The sequence below is a fragment of the Berghia stephanieae genome, chromosome 5, assembly GCF_034508935.2.
Source record: "Berghia stephanieae isolate SIO BIC M18660-M18661 chromosome 5, UCSD_Bste_1.3, whole genome shotgun sequence".
Classification (NCBI taxonomy): Eukaryota; Metazoa; Mollusca; class Gastropoda; order Nudibranchia; family Aeolidiidae; genus Berghia; species Berghia stephanieae.
Window position 1 is genome coordinate 20,828,449 of NC_088364.1, and position 9,535 is coordinate 20,837,983.

Below are 9,535 nucleotides of genomic sequence, written 5' to 3' on the forward strand. Positions count from 1 at the left end.
GCCAGGAAAGGTTATAATATTGCTGGTTATTCCCCTCAGTGTGTAATTCGAGTAAAAGCCGTCGCCCCTATTTCAATTTCTTCACAGAAGTGGCAGAATGCTTGGTTTTTTGTTGTTTTTTGTGGGGTTTTTTGTGTTTTTTTTTTTTTTGTTTTTTTTTTCAAGTAAAATCATGACTAGAAAAAAAAACAAGAACATAGAATTGTGTGTGTGTGTGTGTGTGTGTGTGTGTGTGTGTGTGTGTGTGTGCGCGCGAGTGTTTGTATGCACTCGGCATGTTTGATGAGGTAAGCAAGCGCACCACTCAATCACTGACCCATTGAAATAATGATTCTACACTCCCCTCTCTCGCTGATCGTGTCGTTCGTTAACGATGCTACTCGCTGACCGATGCTGCGAAGTGAGGCATGTTGACCTGTAGCGTCGCGTGGACCACATTGGGTGAATAATTGACTCCCACCCCCAATACACACACACGCACACAAACCTAACCCCCACCCAAATTTGTTTCGCCTATTATGTACTACTACAGACTAGGCTACTATGTAATATTACTCGTAACAAAAAATAAGAAAAGAAAAGAGGCTAGGCTAAAAATATTTAAATTGCCATTGTCTCTTGTTTTGCTTTACTTCGTTCGCAGTCCTAGGCTGGGGCAGGAAATGCTCGTTATTTCCGAGTTGACCTCTTTTTCATACTCGCTACTTTCATGCTAATTTTATTGACTCAAATAAGGGAAAAAAACGGGGATTTAGATTTTACTCGCTATTTCCGAGTTCTCGCTATTTCCGAGTACGTTACTTTCATGTTCTACTGTACCGCAAATTCTGTGCTACTTTCATTTTCCTTCTTTCCCCGTAGTGTTTTCGTTTTGGGTCTTAGATTGTCGTAAAATAAAAGATTCGGTCAATTGTCGTAAAATAGAAAATCGCGATGCCATTCCGTAAGCTGGATATAAAAATGTATATCTTGAGGTTGAGACCAGAAAACTTACTTCGTCAAATTTCTGGTCGTGGATATGTTTCCCAAAAAATCAATTGGGTTGAAAAAAAAATTCTAGCATTGAAATCGCCTTGATATATATCCGGACATGTGAGATATCATGTGTTTTAGCCTGGGTCACGCAAGTGACATTTACACAATGGGTGACATAACTACGAACTTGATTAAACACTGATATATCTTTATTTAGTGATTGGAATTCTTTAAAAATTGAAATATAGAAAGTAAAGACACAGACCAAAGCAATGCAGGGCTATTTATAGGCATTGCATCATGAGTATGAAAGATGAATGCGTTTGAGTTAGGTCGCCCGAAAAATGGGTGACCTAATGCACAAACCTTATGAAAACCTGAGTTAGGTGTCCCAAATGGCTACCTAACGTAGTATTTAGTAATATATATATATATATATATATATATATATATATATATATATATATATATATATATATATATATATATATATATATATACAGTAGAATTACTTTAAACCGAAATTTTGGGGACCTTCTAAACCATTTCGGTTTAAAGACATTTTGGTTTAAAGTAAGTTCCCGTGTTGCAATGTTTTTCAAGGGTAGTAACTATTTAAGGAATTTGCTCTTTTAATCGTATCATGGGTTTCCCCTTAAATGGAGTTGTTGAATAAATGCCGTCTTGGTAACCATTAATTTTTTTTTAAAAATTTTTGTGTGTTTTAAAAATATTTTTGGGGGTTTTCGTTTTCAATTCAAAATTGTTGAAAGAGTTGAGTTCGGGATGCCGTGTAATTTACATATCTCCGTCTTGATCAACTTTTTTTTCATCAACTTCACATAGTACAGTGGACTCCGGATAAGACGATGCCCAGGGGAACCGAGAAAAAATTCGACTTATCCGAAAATCAACTTAACCGGAGTGTAACCAAATGAGCAAAAACTCATTTGAACAAAGCAAACCAATCTAGAATAAGTATGTCCCTTCATATCGCGTGGTCTCTGTAGTGGTCATGAGAGGCTCCTACCCCCAATAGTCCCATAGAGGAATCAGAATACATAAAAATCGGAATTTGAGATTTAAAAAAAAAGCGGAATCAACTTACTGTTATTGAGTATGACATACTTTGCAACAGAAAATGTAATAGACAATCCAAAAGTACTCAAAAGATTAAAAATAAAAAATGTGTAAAAATGTACAGATTGTGTAAAGACTGAGAATGGGGTCAAATAATAATAGAGAACACACAGGTCCTGGCCGTCTGAGAACAAAGCATTGAATGGATGGATTTAACGTTGTCAGGACCCCCCCCCCCCCCCATACACACACCTAATCAAGCAAACGCGCGTGCCGGTACACACACACACACACACGGACACAGGGCTAAAATTAAATAGGGAAAGAAGCTGACCGTACTCAAATAATATTATTACCGATTGAAGCCAACATATAATATTACAAAGGTCATTGACCTCACGAATTGGAGTCACAATAATAATAATAATAATAATACTTCGGTCAACCCCCCCTCCCAAACATATAATATTATCCGACATCAGCAGCACACACTTTGAAGAGACTAATCAGACATACAAAATGTGTGTTGATTGACCATAGGAGATGACGAAATAAGCCATAGCTCACTTTTTTTTTCGCTAGAGATTTTTTTTAAAAAATTTCCTCGATGAGTATGCCTTGAATGTGGAATGTATACCAATTAAGTGAAATTATTCCGCGAAAAGCGGAAGGGTAGGAGCCTCAAGGTCATGCTTCTTGTAAATCGTCGAGACAGAAATAGCTGGTATGCCAATTTCCTATGCGATGATTTTCTGACGCATGCCAAACTTTCCAAATGCATCGAATCTTCCTTTTCCGCGATAGGTTTGCCATTGTAGTTGTAGACTTGACTTGAATTCCTCTTGATAAAATTGATACTAATTAAGAGGGCCATTACATAGGATGGCCTGGGATTAAAACCAAAAAAATCTTGAACTTGAAGTTGCGACAATGTAAAATTTGAGATGGAGAAATTAAAGTTATTCAATACTGCTCATGTACATTGAACACAGACGTCAGGCAAAGCACCTACATCACATCGATGTGCGCCAATCGTTCACGGATATTCTTAACCACTTAAAATTCTTACTGGTAGCTTTTTTAACCAATGGAAATACTTGTTTATTTGTGATTTTTTTTTGTAGTCGAGTGATAAGAACATCGACTTAAGCGACATCGACTTATGTGGAGTTTGTTTTTTTTTTACTAATGTTATATAGGAAGAAGGGGGAGGGACCAAGAAAAAAAATCGACTTGGGTAAAAATCGACTTAGGCAACGTCGACGTATCCAGAGTGCACTGTATTTTGATTTTAAACTCAAACGTGTAAGCACAGTGCTTTCTTTTAGACAACTTTTAGTAAAATGCAAAGCTAAAATAAGATCGAAAGTTCTTGTGTGATAATTGATAATGAATGATGCGCAACTACTCAGAGGTGAAGTGAAATGGAAATGAAAAGGCGTGTCAGTGTCAATGCTAAGCTGTCTACTACACATCCCTCTTTTGTTGAAAAGCCATTAGGTTCAAAGGCCTAATTACATAGAACCCCCCCCCCCCCCCCCCCTCACACACATACAAAGTGGAAATGAAATGGCATTTCAATGGTAAGTTGTCTACCCCCCTCCTTATCGTCGTGTTGAAAATCCAGTCAGTTCCAAAGCATCAACACACGAGTGAGAACATCTCGCTTGCGTTATTCTACACCTCAACTCGCCCTCTTTCCTCATTTTTCGCCTGTCAGTCACCCGCTGTCTTCCTTTTCCAGTCTGTGCGATTGTGGTGTTGGCCAAGCCCAAGTGCAGTGATTGAAGTGTTTGCCTCCACCCCACCCATCACCCTCATCTTATACTTACGCTCTGTTTAATATCGCCGGGCATTATTACGTGTGGCCTCCTTCCCGAATTTTTGAAGAAAAATATAGAGAGAAAAAGGGAAGGTGCTCTCAAGTTGTTTCGGTTTAAAGAAAGTCCTGCTTAGAGTATTTCGGTTCATCGTAAGAATTAGTACAAAGATAATGAAGAAACTCGTACAATTTATTAAATTCTTTGCGGTTTAAGGTATTTTTCGGTTTAGCTTCTTTCGGTTTAAAGTAATTTTACTGTATATATATATATATATATATATATATAATATATATTATATATATATATATATATATATATATATATTATATATATATAATTGTAATAACTACTACTGCCACCTCCAACACATCAATATCATACCACTACTACTACAACCATCACAACCCATGTATCTTCATCACTACCACCACTACTATAACTACCACCAATCATCACTACCACCTATAACTACCACCAATCATCACTACCACCTATAACTACCACCAATATTAGATTACTATTTTTGAAATAAAGGGATATTGTAAAATAGCTAGAGCTAAGACAAACAGTTAAAGAAGAAGAAGGAAAAGCATCTGAAATAATTAGCCTTCTTGTCCCTCAGCATTTAAAGTGTCACAAGAGCTTTCAAATCTAAACCAAAAAAAAGAATACTTTTATAGCGCATTCCATGTACAAGTCTTTCAAATTTCCCCAGATAAATTCAAATATTTAAATTATTGTAATATCGGCTTCTTATTATTTTGATTGCTGTTAAGATGTTAATATATTATTAATTTATTTCTGTATATATTGTCATCAATTTTAATTATTATATTATTAATATTAATAATAATATCATTATTGCTATCATTATTATTATTATTGTTGTTGTTGTCGTTGTCGTTGTTGTGGGACATTATAAAGCCATGGTACATATAACTTGAGATTTTTACTTTTTGTCATGTAAATTTGTTAGATAATGAAGACAAAATTGAGGCATATACAAAAAGTTACATGTATACATAAGTATAATACAACAAACCATGATTCAATCAAATTTTGTTCTGTTATTGAATTGGTTCATAATTGAGTAAATTAGAGAGAAGTAATAAGAGAAGGGAAGATATGAAGAGTGGGTAGGGTCCTCTGAATCTGACCTCCTATCGTGGGCGAGGAGGTCACTTTTGCTGTGTCGTCTATCCCCCTATATTTCTTTTCTCCAGGTTGCTTTCACTTCCTCTACCTTTATCTTGGAATGAGAGTTCTTGGTTTTGTCCTGGCCATGGATGTAGTCTTGACTGAGAGGGAAACAAGTATACTGGAGATGATATTTTGAATATATCTTCTAAACATTTGCGTGTATTCCACTAGTGGCTTCCTGTTCTTGTGTATAAATGAGTCTTAGGTGACCTCAAACTGAGTAAGCTGGTAGTATGCACATGGAATCTACTTCTGTTCCCTATTTGAAAGAGTCTCCTTTGTCTTGCCTCTTCTTGTGTGCTTTTGATTGTAAATCTATATTTTTTTTTACCTGGCCATTTTTTTCCTTTTTTTTTCCGGTGCTGCTGATATGACCTAAAAGTGTCGCAAACGCTGTAAAACGCTTTCACAAGCAGCATATTTCTTTTTGAAATGAGGCTTGTTTTTTAAGAACTAAAATTCACCGAATGGTAATAATCTGCTCTTTACATATCATTGTTTACTACAAATGTAATTTTTAAAATTTCAGTATATTCCTTCGAGTTGGGATATATAAAATAAATTGCTTTCAAAATCCTTTTCTGCTGTCTTTGAACTAGTCTTTGTCTTTCTTGTGTGCGTCTGGTTCGTTGGAGCCACAAGGTTTATGGGAGCTATTTATATTACGGTTTCTGTACATTGCTTGCCAACAAAGTACTTTCTGACTTATATGCAATATATTGAACAACATTTTTAAAGATTGAGATGCCTGTATATAAATCAAATTTTGATTTGGATGGCCTCTATTGTGATTAAAATTATGTTGCTTTTTATTTACTCAATAGATTAATATTTATGATATTAGAGGGGTGTTTATTTTCATGAGTAGCAGTCCTTTTACATATATTACAAGGTGAGTTAATGGGCGACCACGGAATCACACACATGTCTGTTGCCTGAGACTGTGTCGGTGAATTGTCTCTTGTTATGCTGGTACAAATGTCAACACTGTCAACTTTGTTACTTTGCCTTTCTTTCATTGTTCACAAAACCTATGCTCAACAAAGTGAACTAGCAATAACAAAAAAAAAAAAAAAATAAACTAGTATTTTTTATAAAGTCCATAAATGTGTTGCATTGCCTCCAGTATATTAATATTATCCCTCAACGTTTTGAGGGCCAAGAATCACAGGATTAAACGAATTTTGATTTTCGAGGGAAATAACTTTATAATTTTTATAATCTCAATTTATAAAAGAAAGGTTTTTTTTGTTTTTGTTTTCTAAATAGATCTTAAGCTTTATATTGAAAAATATCCACTATACATGCTCAAAGTGCTTTACAAAGAATCCCAAGTCGACACATGTAAGACGAGACATCACGCCTATAATGTGCTATTGCAACTTATTTTTTCAAAGGAAACAACAGTGCAATCTGCGAGGTACACATTTTGCATCCGAGTTGTTTGAGTAAGGAGCCTCCTCCAAGGTCTCAACTTTGCACCTAGAGCAGGACTCAAACTAGGGACAAATCGGTCCATAGGCAAGCGTCATATCTCAAGACTACAAAGCTCACATAATCTGTATCAGCTGAAACAACAAGGGAGGTAATCCAATAAATACAAAATATAATGTTAGGCTCTGTCCTATAGTCACATAAATTCGTGGTTGTGGGTTTGGTTTTTTAAAATTTATTTATTACAGACTAGGGGAAAAGGTGTAGATCTGAAGTTAAAAGCACCAAATAACAAGACAAAGTGGACTAATTGTTTGTTTTTAAGGGTTTTACGGCGCTTGCAACACATTTAGGTTATATCAGCGCCAGTAAAAAGGAAGAAAATGGGATAGTAAAAAGTTATAGAATTACAATTAAAGCATCCAAGAAAAAGTAAGACACATGGGAACTGGGAACAAATAGGGATCAGATGTAGATTCCAAGAGCATACCACCAATGTACGTAGTTTGAGATCACCTAAAAGTCTCATCCAGACACAAGCACAGGTCCCAACTAAGAGGAATACACTCAAATGTTTACCAATCATATAATATAATATGTAAACTAAACAAAATACAATGCATAACAGAGAGATGATTTACAATGAAAAAAATATCATCTCTCAAAACTATAACTATACATTCGACTGTTTCCCCCCCAGCCAAGGAGCTCCGGCTAGGATCAGGACAAAACTAAGTAATCTCATTCCAAGACAAAGACAGGAAACAATTGGGAAACGGGTATTGGGGGGGATAGAAGACACAGCATGTACCTCCCTGCCCACTATGGGAGGTCAGGATCCCCACCCAGAAAATGGAATAGTGAAAAATTCTAGAATTACAATTAAAGCACCCAAGAAAAAGTAAGACATAGGGGAACTGGGAACAAATAAGGATCAGATGTACCACCAGTGTACTTAGTTTGAGATCACCTATAAGTCTCATCCGGACAAAAGCACAAAATCCAACAAAGAGGAAATACACTCAAATGCTTACATTATACATTCAAAATAACAACTATAATAATACATAATACATAACAGGGAGATGATTTACAAGGAAAAACATATCATCTCCCAAAAACAATAACTATGCATTTGACTGTTTCCCTCCCAGCTAGGACTCGGGCCAGGGCCAGGACAAAACCAAGTAATCTCATTCCAAGACAAAGACAGAAAGCATGTTGGAAAACAGATATAAGGGGATAGAAGACATTATGTACCTCCCCCCCCCCCCCCCCCCCCCCCCACTATGGGAGGTCAAGGGGACTAATTCAAAAAGGGAACAGAAGATTCCATGGGCAATATCTATATGCTTACTTTAATATAACACCAAAGTCCCATCCAGACACAATCAAAGGACCTCGCTGTGAGGGATACACTCAAAAAAAGGAGCTAAACATTTATCACCCCCGCCCCCGATACGCTAAGGACCAGGAAAGTGAGCAATCAATCCAAAACAAAGACAGAGAGCAACATGGAAAGGAAAAACAGATATAGAGGGCTAGAAGACCTCTCCCTCCAGACACGGTCCCATTCGTAATTCTTACAATTGATTGTTGTTTGTTTTTAAGGGTTTTACAGCACTTGCAACACATTTATGTTATATCAGCACCAGTAAAAAGGATGAAAATGGGATAGTAAAAAGTTCTAGAATTACAGTTAAAGCACCCAAGAGAAAGTAAGACAAAGGGGAACTGGGAACAAATAGGGATCAGATGTAGAATCCAAGAGCATACCACCAATGTTTTGAGATCACCTAAAAGTCCCATCTGGACACAAGCACAAGATCCAACAAAGAGGAATACACTCAAATGCTTACATTATACATTCGAAATAAATATAATAATACATAACAGAGAGATGATTGACAAGGAAAAAAATATCATCTCCCAAAACAATAACTATGCATTTGACTGTTTCCCTCCCAGCAAGGACTCCGGCCAGGGCCAGGACAAAACCAAGTTATCTCATTCCAAGACAAAGGCAGAGAGCATGTTGGAAAACAGATATAAGGGGATAGAAGACACAGTGTGTACCTCCCTGCCCAATTGTTTAAAAGTGCCGGATCACATCTTCATTTCTATGCACAAATCGGACATCCCCAGCAAGACATGGCCTCACAAGTAAAGTACATTCAATATACAGGAAGGCAATTTACAATAACATCCTTTTATTGACTGATAAGGACTTTGCAACTTGATAGCATTCATTATTATTACAATTGTCATGTAACATTGTATTACATTCCATCACTATAATTTATGTGATAAATCAAGCAAAAGTAAGTGGCCATAATGACAAAAAGAAAGAAAATATTTGCGTAGAATGAACTAAAAAGCTAGCGGACTAAAACTACCTGCCCTCTCAGGATTAAATGACAGCTCCACTGTGCTGCTGTACACTAGAAAAATAAAATCAAACGACTTTTTAAAGTAAAGACAAAACTTGTTAAAGCAATTTTTCCACTTTTTGAAATTTTTGCTCCAGAGCTAAACTGAACTATAAACTTTATATTAAGTATCAATTAACAATGGTTCAAAGGGAAATAATCCTTAAAATCTCAACAACAAAAACATAGGTTTTAGAAAACCGATGGGCTTAGGATTAACTGGTTCTATCTCCACTTCTGAAAAATTTTGAGATATTACATGCATTACTATCAGATTTTTAAGGGGTTTCATCTAACAACAATTGGTTCAAATCAGGAGATTGACTAAAGTGGTAAGTACAAAAGAGAGGCGGAAGTTATATACATTTATTAACAAAAAATAAACTCTAAATACAGTCGACTACGCTTGTAGCGATGTCGTCGGGGGACCAGAAAAAAGATCGCTACATCCGAAGTTCGCTACAGCCGTTGGAAGAAAATTCATGGGAAATAATTCCGACTATTCAACTTCGTTGTTGAGTTACTGCCCTTATCTTGACAAAAATTAGTCGTGACCACTGTTGACAAATATTTTTATATTTTATTTTTTATTTA